This window comes from Trematomus bernacchii, unplaced genomic scaffold (assembly GCF_902827165.1).
Source record: "Trematomus bernacchii unplaced genomic scaffold, fTreBer1.1, whole genome shotgun sequence".
Classification (NCBI taxonomy): Eukaryota; Metazoa; Chordata; class Actinopteri; order Perciformes; family Nototheniidae; genus Trematomus; species Trematomus bernacchii.
Window position 1 is genome coordinate 116,395 of NW_022987712.1, and position 27,686 is coordinate 144,080.

At 44.3% G+C, this 27,686-nt stretch overlaps 1 pseudogene; it reads right to left on the bottom strand.

Moving 5' to 3' along the window:
- The window catches only part of LOC117491182, a 28,395-nt pseudogene extending 2,454 nt beyond the window's left edge, over nt 1–25,941 (bottom strand).
- Between the last annotated feature and the right edge of the window lie 1,745 nt (nt 25,942–27,686).

Below are 27,686 nucleotides of genomic sequence, written 5' to 3' on the forward strand. Positions count from 1 at the left end.
CGGGCGGATAAACGCGTCATTTGCAGGAAACAACGTCTAAGGAATCTTAATATTTAATAAAACTATGAATGTTTTATATCCATGTAACGGGAAGAAACTCAGCTAACTGATCTTTTTAATTTTTTTTCCAAAAAAAACCCACAATGCTAACACTCAGCCTCTGAATTAGCCACGAGCGAAAAGATTTAACCTAAAACGGCACTTAAACTCACAATAACTCCCTTATTACTTATCCTAGATACACAGCCAACCACTCGTTTTTGGTGTCCTGGAGACACTGAATCTAGTGGTGCCCACCACAACACTCAGTGATAAACATTTGCGACGCTATAAACGAAAGCGTACATCATAACATGTGGAGCTAGAAACGCTAACATGGCTTACCTTGGTCAAAACTGGTCTTCAATGGCATTAAAACGATAAAAAAACGATGCTGCAGTTAATCCATAGGTTCATCCAATGTATCTGTGTCCTCTTTGAAATGATTTCTGATAATCCATAAGCAATAAAACTGCTTTTTCGTTTCCAAATGCCAGAGCTAGAAATAGCTTCACTCTGCTGCACATGCGCGCAGCCCCCACCTTTTCTCTTCACAATGTGTGTGTGTGGGGGCCTCCCCCTTCGATTCTATTGGCTCTAACGGTCAGAAAGAGGTGTCAACCATCAAAATCGACCAAGGGGGGCCAGAGATATGGAGAAAAAAAACATTTTCACCCAAATCACCTCAGAGGTGGGGTGGTTTTGGCTAAACCTCTCTAAAAAGGTCAAATGTCACTTGTTTTGCATCAATCTTGATACAGGGTACTTATTATATGTTGTACTTTGGATTCCTAAAGCTTTTAGTCTACTAACCCATCATCCAAGGGTAGTTTTCACTATCTGTAAACAATAATTTTTGGACGGACACTATAATTTACAGTTTTTTACTATGTAAAATCTGAATTTTCTTTAAAATAAAAAACATTTATATTGATTCTGACACTTCTACATCCAACTCACAGATGTAACCTTGCTTTTATAAAAGGAATTATTCATATAACCCTTTTAGAAGTTAAGTTGTAGTCATTTGTTTTGGGCATGTCATTTTCGAGCCTGAAACATGAAAAACAGGCTTGGTGCTTAACAGGTTAAAAGTAATAAAATACTTGCTCCAACTGAATCAAAAACATCTCTGAGAAGGCGAGAAGGAATGCTGTCTGAGGTGCAGTTTGTCGGCCGCAGGTGCTTGACTACATCCGAGAGAGAAGAGAGGGATACAGGCTCAAAGTGGTCGAGGACAGCAGGGCACAGAAAAGGAGCAGGATCTGGGGTAGCACTAGTGTGGGCTAGCCTAAGAGCAGATACTTTTTCAATAAAAAATGTAAGAAACTTATCACAGAGAGTAGTCGATGGGACAATAGAAGAAACATCACAGGGATTAATGATAGAGTTGAGGACATTAAAAAGAACCTGAGGTTTATGGCTGTTTTTGGAGATTAACAGAGAAATGTGCTCTGTTTTGGCTGCTTTGACTGCCGCCTGGTAGTCAGAAAGGCAAGCACGAAGGATTTCTAGGGAGACATGGAGTTTATCCTTTTTCCATTTTCTCTCTCCACGCCTGCAAGCGCGTCTGAGAGCACGAGTACAGTCATTGAGCCACAGCTCTGAGAGAACTTTGGTGCGTCTAAGCGTAAAAGGAGCAACAGAATCCAATATTAGTGTACATGTCGAGTCAAACATGGAGATAAGCTCATCCGCACTAAGAGCACAGTTCACCTCTAATTTACAGATCAGGGAAACATTAAAAACATCAGAAAACTGTGAGGCAGTCAAGGGGTTAATCGAATGCAGACGACGCGCAGGGGCACGTTGTTGTAAACAGAGAGATACGCGTTGCTGTACAGATTTCAATATTTTTTCAATATACACCTTATGAACAGGAATAGGAAAAACTTGTAATCCCATCCCCAACTCAGAACTGTGTCACCTGTGTCACTTTCACCAGACAACGGCAAAACAGAGTCAACAATATAGGAATCAAAAGCCCCTGTGTCCCGCAAGATTTTTATTGGAACTCTGATATCACTACCTACCAATGACACCAAGCCGTCTCGTATAAATGGAGTATAAGATGCCAAAACCTCAGATCCACATAAGTGGGATTTAAGCACATCGGCAACACAGCAGCTTTTCACAGGCACAGCCAACGCAACAGGCCCAACAAAACAGCAAGCGCAGGTTACCAATATCAAAGCGATGAGGAGACCTGGGCACCTGTTCACCCTGCCCCTCACCGGACAACGCGCCATCTCTGAGAATAGCCAGACGATGTCCCTCCCACTCTATCTTGGCTTTCCCAGATTCTTGTCGCATCTGCTCCACTGTGATTTCCTTTTCCCACTTTATTTTTTCGTGTTCCTGCTGCAACAACAACATTTCCCTCTGCTGCTCAAAAGAAAGTGCACTTGCCTGAAAACGAGCTTTTAACAAAACCCCCTCTTCCTTTGCAGCAAAAACTCCCGTCTCCCTTAACGTCAACACTATAGAGTCTTTTATGTTGTCTTTCACCCTTCTATCCCCGACAATAGACACAGTGAAATGCTCAGCAATTAAGAGCAGCTGCTCTCTTGAAAAAGTGCCAAGCAACTCCTGAGACGGAGCTTCAATAAATGCCTCTACGTCAGCCATATTAATTTACAACGACCCCTCACCGGAACACAACACCGGACCTTTAAACCGAGAGATGAGAAAAAGAAAAAAAACAACACAAAAACAAACCGGACAGATACCACCACGCTTATTATGCGTGATGCGTCCAAAGTGGAACAACACTAATGTTCTGATTGGAGTTTCCCCACTAACTCACCATCCCACTGACTAATCTCCTCCCTTGTCTTCATGCAGTTACTTGTGGTGGGTATTTATGCACCGGAGACCGCTGGCCCAGCAAAGCGACTAGCAAGCTAGCAACACTACTGTGACCACGGCCATGCTCCCAAGCCGAAGCTTCAACCACTTTCTCCGCAACACTACACACCCCGCTCAACAATCCCAAGGGAACCGCCGCTTAACCTGCCAGGGAAAACTCCGCTCCGCTCCGCTCCACCTGCAACACACCAACAAACCCCGACGAGAGAAAAAAGGAGAAAAAAAACAAAAAAAACAAAAAACAAACAGCTGACCACGGCTAAGAACAACTAGCAACCACTCTCCCGAAATATAATACCAAACAAATCAAAGCCTCACAAAGTAATCAAATATGTCCCCAAAGCGACGTGGCTGCTCCGCGGTCAGGAGAGAGAGATCGGGAGTCTGCTCAGGCCTTTCAATCCTCTGGTGCCAGCAGACAGGTGTCCTCAATCAGCGCTGACACAACAGAGGGAGAACATTAAAGGGCCATGCACACACACACCACAGGAGACAGTAAAGCAGGGGTCGTCACACTGGCCAGGTCATCACATACAATCTTCGTGCCAACAAAGATGAGGACTTTTTCCTTGGGCAGCATGTTATTGATGAAGTTGAACAAGTAGGACTTTTTGTCTTTCTCATCGACGATCAGCACCGTTTGGACCACTGTGTTAACCGCCGCGAAGTCCAGGGTTCCCACATTAACCATCATGGGGTTCTTTAGATAGGACTTTGCCAATCGTCTCACATCTGTGGGCCAGGTGGCACTGGTCATGACAGTCTGTCGGTCGGGGCGGATGTCGAGCAGAATCTTCATAATCTGGTTTTCAAAGTCCATATCCAGCATCTGGTCGGCCTCAGTCCAGCACCAAGTAGGTGATGGAGCGCAGATTGATGAGCTCAATCATCTGGAGGTCGTTCAGTCGGCCTGGTGTCGCGATCACGATATCCACGCCGCTCCTCACCGCGTTGATCTGAGCTCGCCTGTCCCCTCCGTCATAGATACAGACACTCTCCGCCAGAGCCGTATAATAGAAGAGTTACGACATCTCCGTTCACTCCAATGGACCAGTTTTTTTACAGCAATGGCGGGTCGTGTAGCCGTCAATAGTTCCCCGGGGGGGGACAATTTATGGTTGCCAGATGTAGGTTTGGGCAGCAGTATACACTCCAATGAGGGTCTGAGGTGGAGGAGAGCTTGGCGATCGTAGACGAGCAGAGCAGAGACATTCTGACAAACATAGAACAGGAACAGGATAGCTAAAGGCAGAGAGCTGAGGGAGCTGCGAGCCGACACGGGCGCCATCTTCCCACACACTGGTCACAGCTGAACATCAGCAGGAGAGGAATCCACAGAAGAGAGCAGCGGCTGAAGCACAGAGCGTGTGCGGCGGGGTTAAAACCTGTACTCCTGCCCCCCCTAGGGGGTCCCCCCCAGTGGGGTGTCTGAGGCTGTGTCCCACAACATCTGGTAAAAGACCTGGTAAGTGGGTTGAAAACATCTGGCTAAAAGTACCGAGGTTGACTTTGTTTAAAATCGGCATGCAGGTAAAATTGTGTGAAAAAAATAAATTATTAATAAATACATAACAGTGCTTAGTAAAATAAGTGCCTTTAAAAATAAGTTATATATATATGGTAATAAAAACCACATCAACCCAAATGCCAAAATTATGTCAAATATAAAATATACACCTCTGGTGTGTGTGTGTGTGTGTGTGTGTGTGTGTGTGTGTGTGTGTGTGTGTGTGTGTGTGTGTGTGTGTGTGTGTGTGTGTGTGTGTGTGTGTGTGTGTGTGTGTGTGTGTGTGTGTGTGTGTGTGTGTGTGTGTGTGTGTGTGTGTGTGTGTGTGTGTGTGTGTGTGTGTGTGTGTGTGTGTGTGTGTGTGCAAACAGAGAGAACAATCTATATACCATACCTAAACCAATTAGTGTGCAGGGTACCCAGACAACATCAAGACTAATTGAAGCCAGGGACAGTGCAGCAGTTATTCCTTTTCCATACTTGGCATTGAAGGGGTCCAGCAACGTCACACAGTTTCTGTCTCTCATCGGCTTTACAAACACCAAGCCACCTTAAATTAAAGAGGACAGAAAACATCACAATTAAAGAAACTAAATGTATACATTTTCTTAGGCTGCGTTTGAAATAACCTACTAAATATTAATCAAACTGAATATGAGGTGTGAAAGAAAACCCTAGATGTATAATACCTTTAAATACTTCTTTTTTTAAACAATTTATATCTGTAACAACTATTTGGATAAGAGAAATTACATTTTTATGAAATAGTGATCTTTTCTTCAGTTCATTTTTAAATATTACATATCTAAATGTTTTACCTATTTAATATTATCCGGCTACATTTGTTTATCCTGTCAGATGTAATATCAAACTTACATATAATAAAAGATGAGCTGTATGCCAATAGCATCAGGATAGCCCAGGTTAGACCCATAGATGGCAGGTACACCATCTCAGCTGTGCCAACAATGAAGCCTCCTCCGACCCAGGTAGCTACGGGAGAGAATAACACACAACAATTCAATTAGTGGACAAACAACAGCTATTTCAACGGAGCTAAAATAAAACTTTATGCCAAACTAAGAAAAAGTTTGACCATATACCTGTCACGGCTGGGCGGTAAAATACAACAGGACCCAAATGCAGAAGATTGGTTGAAAACAAAAACTTCTTTAATTGCGGAACAAGGCCAGGCAACATGTAAAATAAGGCAAGGCAAAACAAAAACTCCTTCAGAATCAAAATCCGTCCAGCGACATCAAGAATCTCACAAAGACTGACAGAAAAACCAGAACTGAAATGACTAATCACACGAACAAGACAGGGGGGAGGAGAAAACACCGGGGCACAAGGTGAACACAATCGGGTAATCAAGCAGGAGTGACAGGAAGCAACAGACAAGACGGGGGGGGGGGGGGAACACCTTTCAAAATAAAACAGGAAACCAAAGACAGATCTTGAAGGGACAAAATAAAACAGGGAAAACTAATACGGATCATAACAATACCCCCTCGTTTAAGATTTCAATCAGCAGAAACTTATTTTAAAGGTCACCTTTTATTGAAAATGCACTTTTTGCATCACTTGATGTCTTTTATACATAAATATGTGTCCCCGGTGTGTCAGGAGACTCACAAAGTGTCGGAAAATAAAACCCTCTCTCTTTTCCTCCGTACCCAAATCTCTAAAAACGGAGAACAGAGCTGATCAAGATTTGTGTCCGATATGACGTAATATCTGAAATGTGGGCGGGCTTTACACCCACAGCCCAATCAGAAACGTTGCTGTCGGAAACAATGCGCTTCGTGTTTTGGACGTAATATGTTGTATGTATCTTTGTTTAAATTAGCAAGCATCGCTAACACTCAGAGCTAACTTGTACTGGAGAGAATATGTGTAAAGAAGCAGGATATAAAAAGGAACTCACCTTGTGGTAAACCTGAGAGAGAAAAAGAGTTTGAGCTCCATACTGTTTCAGAACTAATCCTTCATGTGGTTTGGAACATGATATGGCGTTTAATCACGGCAGCGTTTAACTGAGTTTCTGCTGGTAGACAGCCTTCTCTTCACAGAGCTCACTGCTTACATGCGGATGCTCCAAAGGGGCGTTGCAAGCAGCAGCTCGGTTACATTTAAAGGACCAGACCCAGAATCAGCACAAGTAACAGGGCTGAAATAGAGGGGTATGATGCATGGCTAGAATGTTTTCAAAACACTTCAGAGAGATGTTTTGTACAGATATGGCCCTATAATATATTGTTCAAATATAGCATAATAGGTGAGCTTTAAAAGAGGTTTGCGAATCATTTAACCTGTTAAGCCCTGAGCCTGTTTGTCAGGCTCGAAAATGACATTCCCAGAACAAATGACCATATCTTCACTTCTAAAAGGGGAAAATTAATAATATTTTTTCTCAAAGCAAGGTTACATCTGTGAGTTGGATGTAGAAGTGTCAGAATCAATATATATGTTTTTATTTTAAAGTAAATTCAGATTGAACACAGTAAAAAAACTGTAAATTATAGTGTTCGTCCAAAAAGAAAAAATTACTTATAGTGAAAACTACCCTTGAATGATGGGATAGGAGACTAAAAGCTTTAGGAATCCAAACTATAACATATAATAAGTACCCTGTATCAAGATTGATGCAAAACAAGTTAAATTTGACCTTTTTAGAGAGATTTAGCACAAAATAAACACTTCTGGGGTAATATGGGTGGATTTGACCTATCTCTGGCCCCCTTGGTCGATTTTGATGATTGACATCTCTTTTTAACTGCTCGAGCCAATGGAATCGAGGGGAGGTTCCACATACACACACACGTTATCAAATAAGGAGTGAGAGTGGACAAAACCGGAAGCTGCGATACACTCTGGTGGCTACCATTAGCAGCTAATTTTAATTCTCCGATTTTTACATAAAAATGGAATTATGGATTATCAATAATTTTTTCAAAGTGACAGACACATTGGATTAACCTATGGATTAACCCTCAGCAGCGTTTTTCTCGTTTTAATGCCATTGAACACGACTTTTGATCAGAATAACAGCTAAGGTGAGATCTCCCGTGTTTGCTCCGTAATGCTACGTGTTGTGATGTCTGTGTTCAACACAGTCTCACTCCCTGATAGTCCAATAGTGACGTTTGGTTAGGGTCCCGTGGCGTGCAGTTGTGACGCGCCGAGTCTCCTTCAGCTTCATAAACGGAGGCAAAGAGCTTTCAACTGATTGCAATGTATTCCCATCGGCGGCGGTATTTGACGCTCAGGGAAGCACCGCATCGGTCCATGTCAGCGGCAGTTAAAGGCAATGTGAGCGTCCATTCCCATTGGATAACGGAGGATTTTACACCCGGAAGTAAGTATTCTCCTTACTGTCGATTGATTTGACAATGATATCTGCACTACTCATCAACTCAAAAACACCAGATTAACCTTGTTAATTACACAACATTGATTGGTCTAAATTGTGTGCAATGCTTTTGTATTTTTCCCCTTCGATTCGGAGAAACAAGTATTTTTTCGGAGTTTAGGATTGCCGAAGACACTACACTACCCAGAATCCTCAGCTATCGTTCCGCTTTGCTTGACAAACCCCGTGATTAGTCCTCAAGCTCTGTGATTGGTTGACGTTTCGCAAAAGATAAAATCATACTTTATTCAGCAGTGCTTGCTTTACTCTTTGAAAGTCATCACATGAATCCATTGTAATAAATGGTTTGGCTGCATTAAATATTACATATCTGTCGTAGTTCTTTATTTATCTACAGAGATTGGGCGTCAGAATAGACCGGAAACTATTATTTTACCGTTCTGTTTTAATTTCACAATAAAGTTAGTAGTAATAATTCGTTTTGATATTGTTGTTTTTTATGAACTACTAGACCGCTGGGTCATGTTAAGACCATCTGTTCTGTGTTGCTGTGGGTTTTTTACATCGCTTTTGTGTTACAAATATCAAAACAATAACTAAATATATCCGTCATAAACTAAACCAGAAACAGCAGTATATTTTATTGTGTTAACACTGTAAACTTGACAGCTTTTTAACCCAAACCTCCTACTGGTTAAAGCACGTTATTACACATTTAGAGTAATTGCAATGCAGGTAGATTGTGTTGCTTTTTAATGACTGTTTTAAAATGCCTTTTTCTTAATGTCTTTCATTTTTGTAAAGCACTTTGAATTGCCTCGTGTTGAAAGGTGCTATATAAATAAACTTGCCTTGCCTTGCCTAAGGTCTGCTGCATGTTTTGTTGAATGTGTTATATTTGATGAAAACATAAGAACTTATTTTAACCAATATTATACATATTTATTATACTCTTATAAGATGTAAGTAGATAGTATAAGAAATGTGCAGAATATGACAGTATAATGGTGGAGGTATACACACATATTGATAGATGTCTTGTAATGCACTGTTGAGGAACCTGTGACCCAAGTTTTTCATTCATTGCATAACTACACCATAGTTGTGTATATGATATGTCAATAAACCTTAGAACATCTTGAAATCTTGAAAGGGATGTGCAAAATAGCCATTATATACAGTCTTTAATGAACGATTAGAGAATAACGAGTAACGAATATGCTTTATAGGGATCTGCAGATAAATATTTAGTCTTCTCAAGCACCAACTAATATCTCGCCTGATTGTTGGCACTTGACAATCACCTTCACTGAATTTTACTCAGATGTAACTAAAGTCTGATTTAAGGGTTGTTTATATTTCCCATCATTAATCCAAATCTGTAAAGTAACTTAAATAAATGTAGTGGAGTACAAATACCAGGTTAACCTTAAAGGGGACCTATCATGCAAAATGCACTTTTGTACGTCTTTTATACATGAATATGTGTCCCCGGTGTTCCAGGGAACTCACCAAGTGTCAGAAAACACAACCCTCTCTATTTTCCTCCATACCCAAATCTCTAAAAAAGGGGCTGCAACGGATCTGATAAAAACTGATCCAGATTTGAACACTTTACTGACGTCAGGACAGTGGCGCTACGGCTATTGGGCCAACTCTCCACCTATCAGGGGAATGTGGGGTTGGGCCACGGCCGGCCATTGCCGCTCGAAAGCGCTGGAGACGCTGTAGTACATATGGCAGGCCTGTAAGTGGCGCTGTAGTCTGCCACAAAAGCAGCGAAGAAGACTTCCCGCCCATAGTTACCATGGTTACCCTTCTGTTTATTCTCCGCTGTGGCTTTTTTTCTCCCTCCCCGAGGCAAGCGTTTGCTCCCGCTGCTTTAATTCAATGCAACCCCTCCCCGTCGAGGCAAGCACTGTAATTCTCTCCGGTTAGTCCACCAGCAGATGACAAACACCCACCTCTCCGCCTCTTCCAAGGAACGAGGGGACCGTGCGGCAGAGTTTCAGTTAGGTTTTCTTTCGCCGGTCAAGATGTCCGTTAAAGTGTAAATCTTCCGGACAAAATTAGAAAAGTGCCGGTCAAAGGTCTTCTTTGTTATTTATTGAGCTTTAAAACAAATGAATAACTGCAGGGGGGCGTGGTCAGCTGCAGCTCACAGAATCAGCCCCGTAGACAGCAAACAGCACATAGAGCGAAATGAGGCATGGCTAAAATGCATGATCTGTTTGGTATTTTGAAAACAGAAACGTATAAATATACCTTATATAGGTATGGCCCTACAATATATCATTTAAATATAGCATGATAGGTGTCCTTTAAAGAAAGCCCTCAGGATTATAAAAGACCCCCACCACCCCAGCCACAAACTGTTCTGTCTGCTGCCGTCTGGTAGGCGGTACCGCAGCATCAGGACTAAAATCACCAGACTCAGGGACAGTTTCATCCCACAGGCCAGAAGACTATTAAGGCGAGACACCCCAGGTGAATAGGGTAATTTTTTTAACTTAAAGATATCAGCTAGAAATTGCTCCAGTTAATTACTTACAATAAGGCAATTGTTTTTTGTATTACAAGTTTTCTGAAATAGCATGTTTAAATATGCAAATGAACCATTATCTCATGAAATATGCGCATATTTTAACACATTTCAGGAACCGAAATCTGAACTTTGGATAAAGCCAGGATCAAAGTTATTGTTTCATTTTGTAGTCATATTAGTATCTAAGGCTTTTACAGAAGGGATTTTGGATATCTCTTTGTATCACTCCATAAATCAGAAAATACTGTCAACAGCCCTAAAATATCAATTTTCACCATGTTTTTAGGTATAAAATGTTATATAATTCAGGCTATGAATTATATATGACCAAACCCTTCTGTAAAAGCCTTCATAATATTGATAGGAATATAACTGGAAGGTTTGGTGTATGTAACTGCTACTGAAGTGGAAGTTTCGAACTCAGAGTAGGAGAAAAAACTCATTTTGAGAAAACGACCTTTAAAGATTGCAGTGTGACGCTAGCTAAACCCTCCTGTTATCTGGATGATAGCTTGCGCATCGACGCACTCCCTGAAGGTATTTCATGTTCGGGGTCATTTGTTTTTTGTATAACCTTGCTTTGTGCAAGTGACAATTGTTGTCGTCTTCTCTGTGAACGTTTTTTTCTCCGTTATTTTGCCATTTTCAGATTTAAATTTCTAGCGGAAAGCTAACCAGGAAGTGCTTTAGCACACCACGTGACGCATCTGAACAAATCACGTTGTCAGAAATTGACACCAGCCAATGAGATTTCGTTTCTTGGTTTAAGACCCCTTTGTACTTTCACGATTGGTTGCTGATACAAAGGAAATGACCATATTTGGATCCGATGAGATTGTGCAGGAGACACGGAGCTTTCCAACGATACCTCTGATGACATGGTGCAAACAGCGGTCGCGGTACTTTATGTTACGTTAGAATGCTAACTTTTGGTGAATTTAGGAGAAATCTACAGACGCAAATAGACAAACTATAGTAAAATAAACACTTAAATGTGTATTTTGTACGTTTTCCTTCCAAAAGCCTGAAAGAAAACATGTTATGGAATCAAAATAGCACAACATCTCAAAATTGACCAGTGCAGGAAAAACGATGTTTTTGCCTGCCGTGTCTCGCCTTAAACACCTGAACTTTGAAACAACATCCATAACATTCATCTGGCTGCTACTTAGAAATTATTTATCTAATATATCATATTCCAATCACTTGTATATAGACTCTTATTGCACTATTTCACTATTTCACTATTTCCTATTTTACTATTTTTCTTTTTGTATTTACTTGCACAATTTTTTCTGTGTATCTGTTTTATTGTGTTGCACTGTTGGAGGAGCCTGTAGCCCAAAGAGGGGGGGGGGGGGGCTAGGACATGTTCGATTCCTGTTTTGGATAGTGTGCCGTCGATGGGTTTCATTACATTTCAAAGTGCTGTTTGACGCTCGGCGTAAACTTCGCGCACTGCCACTCCAACATCCAATCACAGAGCTTGAGGACTAATCACGGGGTTTGTCAGGCAAAGCACATGGTGTAGTCCCAAATGATAGCTGAGGATTCTGGGTAGTGTAGTGTCTTCTGCCATCCTAAACTCCGAAAATATAATTTTTTCTCCGAATCGAAGGGGAAAAATACAAAAGCATTGTACACAATTTAAACCTATCAATGTTGTGTAATTAACAAGGATAATCTGGTGTTTTTGAGTTGATGAGTAGTGCAGATATCTCTGTCAAATCAATCGACAGTAAGGAGAATACTTACTTCCGGGTGTAAAATCCTCCGTTATCCAATGGGAATGGACGCTCACATTGCCTTTAACTGCCGCCGACATGGACCGATGCGGTGCTTCCCTGAGCGTCAAATACCGCCGCCGATGGGAATACATTACAATCAGTTGAAAGCTCTTTGCCTCCGTTTATGAAGCTGAAGGAGCCTAGGCGCGTCACAACTGCACGCCAAAGGACCCTAACCAAACGTCACTATTGGACTATCAGGGAGTGAGACTGTGTTGAACACAGACATCACAACACGTAGCATTACGGAGCAAACACGGGAGATCTCACTTTAGCTGTTATTCTGATCAAAAGTCGTGTTCAATGGCATTAAAACGAGAAAAACGCTGCTGAGGGTTAATCCATATGTTAATCCAATGTGTCTGTCACTTTGAAAAAATGTAATTCCAGAATGGGAATACTAAAGAAGTCGACCTGTGATGATGAAACCATTTTGTAATGTCGATATTTTAACAGATATTAGAGTAAGTGGGGTTTGAAATGTAGAACGAACATATGACAGTTAAGTTAAGTTAAAACATAGTAATGTAATGAGACAGAATTTAATTTAGACAACATCCTGTCTCTAGCCTGGTGAATAATTAGAAGTAAAAGCCATAGACTTTATTGTTTAGGTCATTATGGGGATAGAAATGAACAGAAGACTAGTTTCACAAGGGCAATTTAAATTCATAATAGAAAGACATTTGATGACAGTATGTTGGAATTCTGTATTCATTTTTTCAGCTTGATAATATCTAAGCACTGACAGGTAGAAGCAGCATCACCAGGAAATCAATCACTTTGACAGTATCATGATTCTAGTTGTTTTTGAATCCATAACATGAGTGTGTTTCTTTACCAGAAACATGAGTAGTTCATTATTATATTTATATTTTAAATAGGATTTCAAGGATTTGATTTAAGAATAACACAGATGCTTGTCAGAAATTCAGAGCTATTGAAATATGTGATTTAGTTCACCTAAAGATGTTGAAGTTTTATTTTGTTGGCACAGTCCAAGTATTAAGATTCTGAAGCTGCACGGGCAATTAATGGTCTACAATTAATTTAGAAAACATTAACATTAGAAATAATAAGCACACCATTTATAATTTACAGAGATAAGAAAAGACATACATGTGGTTTAAACAGAAAATTAAGATGAAGAGAATGTGAGATTTAAAGCGAAAAGTGTAAATGAAAGAGCATGTGTTTGACATGTGAAAGTATGAAATGGTACTAGAATATCTAATGAACAATCAAAGGGCTGTAACTCAATCTTAAATTAACCATACTCGCAGAACACCCCACAGACAGCAGGACACCCCACAGACAGCAGGACACCCCACAGACAGCAGAACGCCCCACAGACAGCAGAACACCCCACAGACAGCAGAACGCCCCACAGACAGCAGAACACCCCACAGACAGCAGAACACCCCACAGACAGCAGAACGCCCCACAGACAGCAGAACACCCCAGAGACAGCAGAACACCCCACAGACAGCAGAACACCCCACAGACAGCAGAACGCCCCACAGACAGCAGAACGCCTCACAGACAGCAGAACGCCCCACAGACAGCAGAACACCCCACAGACAGCAGAACACCCCACAGACAGCAGAACGCCTCACAGACAGCAGAACACCCCACAGACAGCAGAACACCCCACAGACAGCAGAACGCCCCACAGACAGCAGAACGCCTCACAGACAGCAGAACGCCCCACAGACAGCAGAACGCCTCACAGACAGCAGAACGCCCCACAGACAGCAGAACGCCCCACAGACAGCAGAACGCCTCACAGACAGCAGAACGCCTCACAGACAGCAGAACACCCCACAGACAGCAGAACGCCTCACAGACAGCAGAACACCCCACAGACAGCAGACAGCAGAACGCCTCACAGACAGCAGAACGCCCCACAGACAGCAGAACGCCTCACAGACAGCAGAACACCCCACAGACAGCAGACAGCAGAACGCCTCACAGACAGCAGAACGCCTCACAGACAGCAGAACGCCTCACAGACAGCAGAACGCCTCACAGACAGCAGAACGCCCCACAGACAGCAGAACGCCCCACAGACAGCAGAACGCCTCACAGACAATGAAGTAATATTCCTCTGTCCCACAATCAACAAGAATGTGGATGGGGTGAGCTATATCTAGTATGACCAGCAGAGATTCATAAATTACACCAGAGACGCAGTAAAAATAAAAATAGACGTAGATTATATATTATCTATTATTGTAGATAAGGGAATGCTCTGGTTTTTGGACAAAATTAACATGGGATCACTCCCGTCACCGGACGTACTTCGTCTCACTGGAATAGTAACGGTCATAGTGAATATAAAATCGTCCCCATGTATCCGGCCAATGACGGGAGAGTTTTGAAAGAGACAAAACACTGTTCCATACATTTAAAAACACTTAAACAATTAAACAATGTTTACCTGCCAACAAGCAGCAGTGTGCTGTCATTTCAAACATGTTACCCCACTGTTTAACACAGTTTTACCTGTGTTTTGAAGACTCTTTCCTGGGTCAATGTGTCCTCTTTCTCCCCCCCCCCTGGGTGTGTGTGAGACAAGTCAAGTGAGTCAGCCTGCCAACCAGCAGCAGTGTGCTGTCATTTCAAACATGTTACCCCACTGTTTAACACAGTTTTACCTGTGTTTTGAAGACTCTTTCCTGGGTCAATGTGTCCTCTTTCTCCCCCCCTGGGTGTGTGTGAGACAAGTCAAGTGAGTCAGCCTGCCAACAAGCAGCAGTGTGCTGTCATTTCAAACATGTTACCCCACTGTTTAACACACTTTTACCTGTGTTTTGAAGACTCTTTCCTGGGTCAATGTGTCCTCTTTCTCCCCCCCTGGGTGTGTGTGAGACAAGTCAAGTGAGTCAGCCTGCCAACAAGCAGCAGTGTGCTGTCATTTCAAACATGTTAGCCCACTGTTTAACACAGTTTTACCTGTGTTTTGAAGACTCTTTCCTGGGTCAATGTGTCCTCTTTCTCCCCCCCCTGGGTGTGTGTGAGACAAGTCAAGTGAGTCAGCCTGCCAACAAGCAGCAGTGTGCTGTCATTTCAAACATGTTACCCCACTGTTTAACACACTTTTACCTGTGTTTTGAAGACTCTTTCCTGGGTCAATGAGTGCTCCAATGTGTCCTCTTTCTCCCCCCCTGGGTGTGTGTGAGACAAGTCAAGTGAGTCAGCCTGCCAACAAGCAGCAGTGTGCTGTCATTTCAAACATGTTACCCCACTGTTTAACACACTTTTACCTGTGTTTTGAAGACTCTTTCCTGGGTCATTGCGTGCTCACCAGGGGCACGAGAATACCCTCCACAGAAGGGGTCGTGGTTCCGTGAAGAAGGCCGAATTTGGGTGCTCATAGGCAGCCTGCTGCAGAGTCATTTTCAGGCTCCTCTCCACAATTGTCCCCCTAAAATGATTTAAAATCATTATTTTTGCATTTAAATGCATTTATTCTATCATTTATATGGTTCCCCAACACAATGCACATAGTCTGGAGCTCACTGGGGTCCTGCATATAATTTAATCAGGCGTTTTAACACTTTTTCCCATGAAAATGATTTTTAATCACTATCATGGGGCTATGAAAATAAAATTCCGGGTAATGCAGAGCACAAGTGCACCTTTTACTATTTAAATGTATTTGTATTATATATATTTGGGCTAGAAAGGTGACCTCTCTGGGTGATTTAGTCAGTTTATGGAGCTTAGCCCACAAATCCTGGATGATCCAGGCCGAATTTGGGTGCTCATAGGCGGCCTGCCAGGCGCCCCCACCCGTGGAAAGCAAAAAAAAATTGAAGAAAACGCTTAATTATAACTTAAAATAATCAAAAATGAAGTTTTGAAAAATTGTCAAAAAAATGACAGAGTGCCAACGGGAGAAGGGGCCAGACTATTGGCGCTTCAGGCCGATTTTTCCCCTTCTCCGATGGTTGGTACAACGGAGAAGGGGAAAAAGTCCCTGGGCTTCATTTCCACTTCTCTGTTAAAAAGATTCATCCATACTTTTCAAACTACCGTCTGCACGAAATCGGAAACCCAGTTTTTGGGTGCACTCAGAAAAATAACGGCTGTTGCAAATCATGGAAGAATGTATCCGCTCACCAAGCACTTTGAGTGGGCCTAATTTTGTGGCGCAAGGACCCCCCAGCCTGGTTCTCTCAATACTTAAAGTTTGACATGGAGGAATGCGAGGGCACTTTGCAGGTGACTCTACCCGATTTTGAGACACTATTTTGGGGCGTATTTTTTACATTTCTCTGGTTCTCCAAATAGTTTAAGTTCGACATTTTGAGCCATGGAGGAATGCGAGGGCACTTTCCAGGTGACTCTACCCGATTTTGAGGCACTATTTTGGGGTATAATTTTTACATTTTGACCCCTTTGCCCGGTTATCACCAAAGTTGAGTTGGATGATTTCGACCATGGAGGAATGTCAGGGGAGTCCGCGGGGGACTCCTGCGGGGTCATGAGGCACTATTTTGGGGTACAATTTTTACATTTTGACCCCTTTTCCCGGTTCTCACCAAAGTTGAGTTGGATGATTTCGACCATGGAGGAATGTCAGGGGAGTCCGCGGGGGACTCCTGCGGGGTCATGAGGCACTATTTTCGGACACTTTTTTCCCATTTTCCCCCCTTTTGCCTGGTTCTTTTTATTTTTATTTTTTTTCCTGTTTTGGCCCGTTTGACCCGGTTCCTTCTGCCGGGGGCACTGCCCGGTCCCGGGTGCCCCCCCCAGGGCTCGCGTACAGCCGTTTCACCCCCCACATTGACGGATTTTGACCCCTTTGCCCGGTTCTCACCAAAGTTGAGTGTGATGATTGCTGAGTCATGATGCACTATTTTGGGGTACATTTCCCCCATTATCAACACGGACTAGAGATGTCTCGGAGATGGCTCGGAGCCCACACCCTGGTTCTATGTAACCCTGGAGGAATGTCACATGAGTCGACAGGGGACTGCTGCTGGCTAATGAAGGACTATTTTGGGGTACATTTCCCCCATTATCAACACGGACTAGAGATGTCTCGGAGATGGCTTGGAGCCCACACCCTGGTTCTATGTAACCCTGGAGGAATGTCACATGAGTCGACAGGGGACTGCTGCTGGCTAATGAAGGACTATTTTGGGGTACATTTCCCCCATTATCAACACGGACTAGAGATGTCTCGGAGATGGCTCGGAGCCCACACCCTGGTTCTATGTAACCCTGGAGGAATGTCACATGAGTCGACAGGGGACTGCTGCTGGCTAATGAAGGACTATTTTGGGGTACATTTCCCCCATTATCAACACGGACTAGAGATGTCTCGGAGATGGCTCGGAGCCCACACCCTGGTTCTATGTAACCCTGGAGGAATGTCACATGAGTCGACAGGGGACTGCTGCTGGCTAATGAAGGACTATTTTGGGGTACATTTCCCCCATTATCAACACGGACTAGAGATGTCTCGGAGATGGCTCGGAGCCCACACCCTGGTTCTATGTAACCCTGGAGGAATGTCACATGAGTCGACAGGGGACTGCTGCTGGCTAATGAAGGACTATTTTGGGGTACTTTTTTTTCATTTTCACCCAAATTTCCCTGGATGAAATATTTTTTAGTTTTTTTAGTTTTTAGCCCAGTTTTGGCCACAGCGTTGCCTGGAGGATAGGACCGAGATATGACAGACTCTCTGGCCGCCTCACAAGTCACTATTGTCGGACACTTTCTTTGCTTTACCCCGGTTCTATCACTCTTTCCTCCTTTGACCATACAACCCGTTTCCTGCTGGGGTGGTGCCTGGTTCCGGGGTACCCCAAACCCTCTCATGGTCGGGGCACCATGTATTGATGCATCGGACCCAATGTTGCCATCACCAGCCCCGCGTTGGTGCGGAAGTGGGACCATCTGACCCGGTGGTAACCCAATACTTCCCTTCGTCCATGCACCATGAATTGATGCATCGGACCCAGTGTCGCAACCACCGCTCACGCTAACGCATATAAACGGAGAACTATAACATAATTTTGATCAAAATCATTATGTGTGTTTCAGGAAGGATGTCATCTGAATGCCCGGTGTGCAGACTCTTCTATCTGGCATTGAACAAACACCTTAAGCACAAGCATGCAGTGCGGAACTTGGAGGAGAGGGGAATCCTCCTGAAAATAGCCAGTGGAAGGATAAATGTTCGGACCAAACCCTGTCCCATCGCTGGGTGTTCGTACGCTGGGAAGAGACTGGACCGTCATGTAAAACATGACCACCCTGAGTTGTCCCGACATAAGGCACATCAGGTCATGGCAAGGCTGAAGCATAGTGTGGCACTGCAGTTGCTCCATGACCTCCGTGAGACTAACCCCATCATTGGAATGGCTACATCATTGGATATAGACAATGAGGAGGAATACCCCGGGCACCCTCCACCCTTCTCCCCACATACCGAGTGTGACAACGAGGACTGCAGGCAGGTGATGCTGGAAAATGTGGCATTGAGGGCTCAGAAGGATGCCCTCAATGATGAGGTGAAGACCCTGCGCTCCAGGCTGAAAAAGGAGCTAAAACCCAGGAAGCAGAGTGCTGCTGTTCTTGAGGAAGAGGACGAATGTATACGATTTAAGGGCCTGGCAATCCCAAATACCTCCGGCATAAACACAGTAGCCTCAGGCAGCAATACCCCTGTGAAGAGCCCGGTGAAGACTGTCATGCAGTCCCCAGTAACCTCCGGTAGCGAGACCCCTGTGAGGAGCCCGGTGAAGACTGTCATGCTTGCAGTAGCCTCCGGTGGGAAGAGACCGGTCAAGAACCCTGTGAAGAGCCCAATGAAGACTGTCATGCTTGCAGTAGCCTCCGGTGGAAAGAGACCGGTCAAGAACCCTGTGAAGAGCCCAGTGAAGACTGTCATATTACCAGTTTCCTCCGGTAGCGAGACCCCTGAGAAGAGCCCGGTGAAGACTGTCATGTTTGCAGTAGCCTCCAGTAGCGAGACCCCTGTGAAGACCCCGGTGAAGACTGTCATGTTTGCAGTAGCCTCCGGTAGCGAGACCCCTGTGAAGACCCCGGTGGAAACTGTCATGTTTGCAGTAGCCTCCGGTAGCGAGACCCCTGTGAAGACCCCGGTGGAAACTGTCATGTTTGCAGTAGCCTCCGGTAGCGAGACCCCTGTGAAGACCCCGGTGGAAACTGTCATGTTTGCAGTAGCCTCCGGTAGCGAGACCCCTGTGAAGACCCCGGTGGAAACTGTCATGTTTGCAGTAGCCTCCGGTAGCGAGACCCCTGTATGCCGGAAGACCCGTGCCTCTAAGCTGGCTAATGACTTGCCCTCTCCCTCAAATTACTGGTCCACTGGGTGTGGACGGGGGAATACCATGCGTGAAATCACGTTGCCTAGAAGCATGGAGGCGTACCTTCAGACATACTTGGATCACTGTTTGGGTGTCGCTCCGACAGTAAAACAGAAAGACAATGTTGTGTCGAAGATCAGCCGGATAAAGAACTTCATAGTATACATGGCCCATGGTGTTAACCGCCTGTCAGACTGGCTGTTCCTAAGAAACATGAAGATGATCCGTGGCTGGAGCGAGTATATTGTAAAGCCGGGCCGGGCAGTCACAACATCAGAGTTCTTCCTGAAGAATGTGCACCAGTTCATGGGGTACATGTCTGAGTCAAAGCCCCGGGGGTGCAAGCTCACCCAGTCTGATATGACCCACATAATGAGAGAGGTGAAAGCCAACATGAAACACTTGAATAAGGCAGTCACTCTACATCAGTTTAAGGTGAAGAGGAACAAACTGGATCGTCTGCCGAGCCAGGCGGAGCTTCTCGCCGCCATGGCGGCCGCTGAGAAGCGCATCCCGGAGCTCCTCGACCTGATGGCCGGCACGCCGACCTCAACCACCCAGAAGCTTCTCTATGGCTATCTCACCCTCCATTGGAGCCTCCTGTATGGCCACCGTACGGGCGTGTACGCAAACATGAAAAACAGTGAGGTCTTAGAGGCAGCCATAAGGGGAACTGCTGAGGGCTACATCATCCATGTGCAGGATCACAAGACGGCCAAGACATATGGCGAAGCACAGCTGGCGCTTACAGTAGAGGAGTTTAGCTGGGTCATGCGGTGGATGGGGATTAAAGAGGCATTGCTGGGTCCTCAGAATGAATTCTTCCTTTTCACAAGGGGGAATCGGGCCTCCAAGAACCTGAACGCTCACTTGAAGAGGGCATGGGCTGATGCTGGGCTAGAAACAGCCGTCACCTTCACAATCCTGCGCACTGCCCTGGCTGACAATATCAAGCATCACCAAGATCCAGAAAGCCGGTCGATTCTCGCCAGGTTTATGTGTCACGACGTAACCACGGCGGACCGGTTCTACGCGAATGCGCCAGGTATAAAGGAGGCATTGAGAATCCGCTCCATGTTCAGGGCGTCATCAGATGCGGCAGCAGCTGCATCATCATCAGAAGGATGTCTACCGCTGTCAGATGGGGAGACCTCCGAAGAGGGCTGCTATAACAGTACAGCTCTATCATCTTCACCTGATGGGTCATTGGAGCGGCAGCAGCAGCGGAAGCGGAAGCGGGAGGGAAAGAGGCCAATGAAGTCGGGACCGGGGCTGGTTGACACTCCTGATGATGGGGCAGGGGCCGTGGACTCAACCTGTTTGCCCTGGTGCACCGTAAGAATTAGACGCCTAATTTGGTCCCCTGAATCCCGCTAAACATTGTGAATATGTATACCGTGTATATAATTATTATTATAATCCTGTGTATACATTTTGTAAATAGTACAATATCTCCAGGGCGCATAACTGCACTTTACAAGCCAGGAAAGGTGCCAGAATCCTGGGCATACATTTTGTTAATAGTGCAACACCTCCAGGGCGCATAACTGCACTTTAAAACGTAGGTTAAGAAATTTAGTAGTACTGTTATAGTAGCAGTAGTACGTGTAAATAGTTTATGTTTTAGCCTCTCTGTACTGTCTACTGTGTTTTTTGTTCAAATAAAATAAAAAAAAAAAAAAAAACAATAACCTTGATGGTTACCAGGGGCAGAAAAAGTGCCACTTTCCATCAGCACCGGGGAGGCACTCTCCTTGGTGCTGAACCCTGTGATGAGCGCTCAAGTGTTGGCGGAGGAGGTGTAAGCCAGAGGAGGGTGAACAAAAGTTAAAGTGTTTGAACCTCCAGCCCAGAAGGGGGGGTGATGCCGTGAAGAAGGCCGAATATGGATGCTGATGGGCGGACACAGAAGCACCATAAAACCACCCCCTTGTAAGGTCACCAGGGGCACGAGAATACCCTCCAGCCCAGAAGGGGGGGTGATGCCGTGAAGAAGGCCGAATATGGATGCTGATGGGCGGACACAGAAGCACCATAAAACCACCCCCTTGTAAGGTCACCAGGGGCACGAGAATACCCTCCACAGAAGGGGGGGTGATGCCGTGAAGAAGGCCGAATATGGATGCTGATGGGCGGACACAGAAGCACCATAAAACCACCCCCTTGTAAGGTCACCAGGGGCACGAGGTTCTGGTGGGTGTGAATACCTGTGTTTAGTCCGTGGGGGAGTGCTTAACTGTGGGGGCCCGGGGACTCAGGGTGTGCAAGGTTATGGAGGTCCCACTGTTAGGGGCCCATGCTGGAGGTAATTAGTCCGTCCTTGGGGCTCTGTGAGCGGGCAAAAAGAGGTGATTTCCCCCTGGTCTCTGCTGGAGGTGCAGAGTCCCACTGTTAGGGGCCCATGCTGGAGGTAATTAGTCCGTCCTTCGGGGCTCTGTGAGCGGGCAATGAGAGGTGATTTTCCCGGTCTCCGCCCTGGAGGTGTGAAATAAACAGAGTCCCCCTGTTAGGGACTGGTGCTGGAGGTCTCTAGTCCGTCCTTCGGTGCTCTGTGAGCGGGCAGAGAGAGGTGATTTCCCCCTGGTCTCTGCTGGAGGTGCAGAGTCCCACTGTTAGGGGCCCATGCTGGAGGTAATTAGTCCGTCCTTGGGGCTCTGTGAGCGGGCAGAGAGAGGTGATTTTCCCCTGGTCTCTGCTGGAGCTGTGAAAGAAACAGAGTCCCACTGTTATGGGGACATGCTGGAGGTCTCGAGTCCGTCCTTCGGTGCTCTGTGAGCGGGCAGAGAGAGGTGATTTTCCCCTGGTCTCTGCTGGAGCTGTGAAAGAAACAGAGTCCCACTGTTATGGGGACATGCTGGAGGTAATTAGTCCGTCCTTGGGGCTCTGTGAGGGGGCAGAGAGAGGTGATTTCCCCCTGGTCTCTGCTGGAGGTGCAGAGTCCCACTGTTAGGGGCCCATGCTGGAGGTAATTAGTCCGTCCTTGGGGCTCTGTGAGCGGGCAGAGAGAGGTGATTTCCCCCTGGTCTCTGCTAGAGCTGTGAAAGAAACAGAGTCCCACTGTTATGGGGACATGCTGGAGGTAATTAGTCCGTCCTTGGGGCTCTGTGAGGGGGCAGAGAGAGGTGATTTCCCCCTGGTCTCTGCTGGAGGTGCAGAGTCCCACTGTTAGGGGCCCATGCTGGAGGTAATTAGTCCGTCCTTGGGGCTCTGTGAGCGGGCAATGAGAGGTGATTTTCCCGGTCTCCGCCCTGGAGGTGTGAAATAAACAGAGTCCCACTGTTAGGGACTGGTGCTGGAGGTCTCTAGTCCGTCCTTCGGGGCTCTGTGCGCGGGCAGAGAGAGGTGATTTCCCCCTGGTCTCTGCTGGAGGTGCAGAGTCCCACTGTTAGGGGCCCATGCTGGAGGTAATTAGTCCGTCCTTCGGGGCTCTGTGAGCGGGCAATGAGAGGTGATTTTCCCGGTCTCCGCCCTGGAGGTGTGAAATAAACAGAGTCCCACTGTTAGGGACTGGTGCTGGAGGTCTCTAGTCCGTCCTTCGGGGCTCTGTGCGCGGGCAGAGAGAGGTGATTTCCCCCTGGTCTCTCCTGGAGGTGTGAAATAAACAGAGTGCTACATTTTGTAAATAGTGCAATATCTCCAGGGCGCATAACTGCACTTTACAAGCCAGAAATAATGTTTAAATGGTCGGGGAAAGTATTTTTAAATGTCTGGAAGAGAGTTTTAGACAGTCATTTTGCACGAAATCATTTAACATAGACGCTCTCCTGAAAATGCACAGAATATGTGCTTTTTCAGGAGACCGTCAATGTTAAATGATTTCGTGCAAAATGACTGGCTAAAACCTCGGAATAAGTGTTTGAAAGGCGGGGAAAAGTTGTTTAAAATAGTCTGATACCTCCAGGGCGCATCACCAAAAATGTACAAGCCAGGGAAGATGCCTGAATCCCGGATACTTTAGGTCTGTCACTTAGGGTGACCGCACCACTCCGACGCTCCCGAGAGTGGACGTCCATTGTTTGTAAGGCACCTAAGAGGGATAAGGAGGGATTTGTGGAGTCTATTTTTATATAACATTAGAAAGACTGATTCTCATTATTACATTATTTGCTTATTGTGCTCATTTATGTGGCTGTGACTTTGGAATAAATAGACCCAATCACCCCCCCCCAAGTTTTGATGGGGTGGACAGGAACGAAGGGAAATGTTTCATGAGAAAGTGTTTAGCTTGCAATATTGAAAGTAGCAAGGTCGAGTGCAGAGACTGAGAGAACACAAAGAGGTAGTCAGAACAGCACATCGCACCGGCCTTGACTTTGTATGGGAGCCGCGCTCCCCCGCAAAGCTAGGAAGCAACATTATGATTTCCCGCTATATCTGAAGAAACGTTAGAGAAAACAAATTAGTATGATGGTGCCAGAGTAGGGAGGGACTTCCACAGGCCGGCCGAATGCTGATTGGAGGATGGTGTTGCCAAGAGACTCTATCTGAGTCTGTGCACCAACCAAAGAGAACCAAGTCTAAACCATGGTATCTCTTCAGCTAGTCTTGACCAATCAAAAATGTACGGGCAACGCCCTGTGTAATAAAATGTATTGTCGCACGAGGTTCGAGGCTCTTGACGGATTTGGTGGTTACAGATTACAGCTTTGCTGCCTGTGATTCCCAAAGACGTGATGAGTCCTTGGCCAAGTGATATATGTTTTTTGCTCTCTTTACAATAAATAGTTAAACTTAGAAGTTGTCTGTCTTTTCTGGAATTCTGAACCCAACAAAGAGACTCGGCCCGTCACAACTGCACGCCAAAGGACCCTGACCAAACGTCGCTATTGGACTATTAGGGAGTGAGACTGTGTTGCTATGTTTGCTTCCCCTGTCGTGAGTTCTGATCGCTCAGTGATAATCCTAATACCTATATAATCTGTGGAATCTCAGCTTTAATCGGATATCTTGTATGTGCAGTTACGATAAGTAATAAGGGTATCTTTACCTTGAGTTCTGTGCCAAGTGCATTGTTTCGCTCAGGGGTCATTTAGACGCTTCTTATGAGACTTGTGTTTTGTTTTGGTAAAAATGGTTCGTATCGTCAGTTAGCTGAGTTTCTTCCCGTTAATCTGGTATGACACATTAATAGGTTTTTAAATATTAAGAAGCCCTGAGACACAGTTTCGTGAAAAAGAAACCCGCAGCCCCCTCCACCGGGGGCTCTCGGGCTAAACAGGTTAATGAATAACTCTGGCATGATGCACAGTACGAATGGTCTTACTGTTGGAACGAGGTACAAAAATACTGGACTCAATTGCTACGACTCACTTTTTAATGAGAAAAATAAACAAAGTTTAAACAAAAGATCACTCTTGCGAGGACAAAATAAAGCTCTTGGTTTCTAACAAACAAAACTCTCCTCTCTGGTAACTCTCCTCTCTGGTAACACGCTGGGTCTCTGGACATGAGAAGCACACTGAAACAAGACGAACTGGCACAAGACAAAGGGAGACAAGGACTATTTAAATATGAGGGAAGTGGGAACAGGTGTAAACAATCAGGGGCAGACGCTGATGATGGCGGGAAAACACACAAAGGGAGGAAGTAACAGGGCCTGAAATGAAAGACAAGAGGTAAGTACAAAATAAAACAGGAAATGGGAAAACGAGACATGACATGAAACACGGGGACTTGACTAGAGATGACAGACATAAATAGACAGACAAGACAGGACGTGAAGTAACATGAAAACCTGACTCTACATAAATACCTGACTAGACTTGAAATGACAGACATAAAACAAACACAACTAACACATTTGACGAGACACCACACTTACTTTTCCAACAAATTATCTGAATGGTTTTCTAGTTAAATAAATCAAACTAAGGGACAATGCTTTTACATTGTGCCCACATGAATGCATTTGTGGAATAATGGTGTTTTTCTTGCGTTTCTTAACCCTTTTTCTTTTAGACAAAACAACGTCAAGGAGTTGTTTTCACATTCCTCATTCATGACCATAGCCTTCAGCCACTTATCAAACTCACATTCTTCATAGCTCGTATTTCAACAGGCTTTTTTTTTGGGTTGTTTGTGTAGGAACTCAACTATGCTGAATATTTGTATTAACAGACCTATAAATACATCTGCTTGATGAAAACTGTGTCCATTGTTTTGCATCCAGGTCACATGACACCTATAGAACTTTAACAGAACTATCAAAATATTTCCTTTACAATCATGCCTTTTTAATTCCAGTTGTCCTCCTCACCTGTCATTGTGAAGATCCCCACCACCAAGCTAATGCTCCGGTTTCCCAGCAGAGCCATATCCATCCTAGTGGCTGCGCTTCTCTTCTGTTCCCTTTTGGACTTGAAAGAAGCCCAGATGCCGGTCCCAAGAACCAGCAGGTAGAAAATCACCATGGCTATAAATCCTGGGATGTTAACAGCCATGATAGATGCTGACTGACTCCCCTACTAGCTGACGTCTGGCTGACTGAGTGAAGTCAATCAAGAAGACAAACCGGATATATGAAAACCTTTCAAACGTCAATGTACGTAAATGCCCTCTGGTAAAATGCCTGATAAAAGTTTAACACTTGACAAGCATCGAGAAAGTTCATAAAACATCTTGGCAATACAAAATGTCACACCCATAACAGAAAGCACAAAGCAAAACACACATTTTAAAATATGATTTCTGAAATCCCCCCAAAATGTAACAAAACTAAAATAACTTTATAGAAAAAAAGGGCATTTTACAAAAACAACAAAACTTTACAAAAAACAAAACAATTTCTGTAAAACAACAACAACAGAGTCCTTGCACCCGGCTTGTACTGTTTATAAGTCATGTTGAACACACCATTACAAGGAACACCTTTGTCTTTGCTGGCGTCTACTTTTGTTTTTCTTCCCAAAAAAAGGATATCAAGTGCAAGAGGCTGCCAACAAGTAACGAATAAAACAATTTAAAAACAGGCTGAACTCAAATGACTGATTTGCTGTCATGTTTGCTGCATGTGGACATGAGGCTAATCCAAACCCTTTAACCCTCCGGTATCATTCGATTGGACTACGCAAATTAGTCTTTCGGGACAAAAATGTCCACTGCAAAATACTTTGATAAACACATTATATTAAAAGGTTTTTTTCACAACTCTTTTGGGTTCAATCTTTAAAGCAACTTCAGCCCTAATAAAAAATGTAATCATTTTCAGGATTTTAACCCTTTAAATGCCATTTTGAATACATGAAATCGCTGTTGTTTTTCATGATAAAAACAGAGAAAATTCGTTATTTTCCATATAATACATATCTGGGGAATGGCTCGTTTTTTTTATAACAGTCTTGGATATGTCAAAGATTAGCAACACAATTGACAACATTGATTTCTTTGCATTATTAGTTTTAGCACAAAATTAGATTAAACAAAAAACACACACATTAGTCATTCGGGACAAAAATGTCCACTTCCAAAAACTGCTATAAAATGATAACAGATTTTAAAACTTCAGTCCTGATCAAAAATACCAAATATTAAATTATTTTCAGGATTGTAACCCTTTAACTGCCAGTTTGAAAACATGAATTTGCGTTTTCTATGAAAAACATGCACAAAAAGGCAGTTATTTTCCATATAATAAATGTTGGGGGGGGGTCAGCTTTTTTTTTTATCACAGTCTTGGATATGTCAAAGATTAGCAACAACATTTATTTTTGGTGGATTATTAGTTTTTGCACAGAATCAGATTAAACAAAAAAACTCACACATTAGCCACTCGTGGACAAAAATGTCCCATTCACTCCCATTATAACCACATCTTTTGATCTCTCCGCCATACCGGTATATAATCATGCATTTTGTAATGTCAGGGTTTTATATTGGAGGAAAATAGTTCAATTTGTCCTTTTTACTGTACATCACCAGATGTGACATTTTACCATTGAATTACATGCTTGTAATTTCTTGGTTTCTGGGCCTGTTGTATAATGGGGCCCTGCCAGCCATTGGAATACATGTATGCAACTAATATGATGTAGGTGTGTTGGTATGGATGTGGAAGAGTGGTATCAGCTGAGAGATGTGTGTGTGTGTGTGTGTGTGTGTGTGTGTGTGTGTGTGTGTGTGTGTGTGTGTGTGTGTGTGTGTGTGTGTGTGTGTGTGTGTGTGTGTGTGTGTGTGTGTGTGTGTGTGTGTGTGTGTGTGTGTACAGTGTGTGTGTACAGTG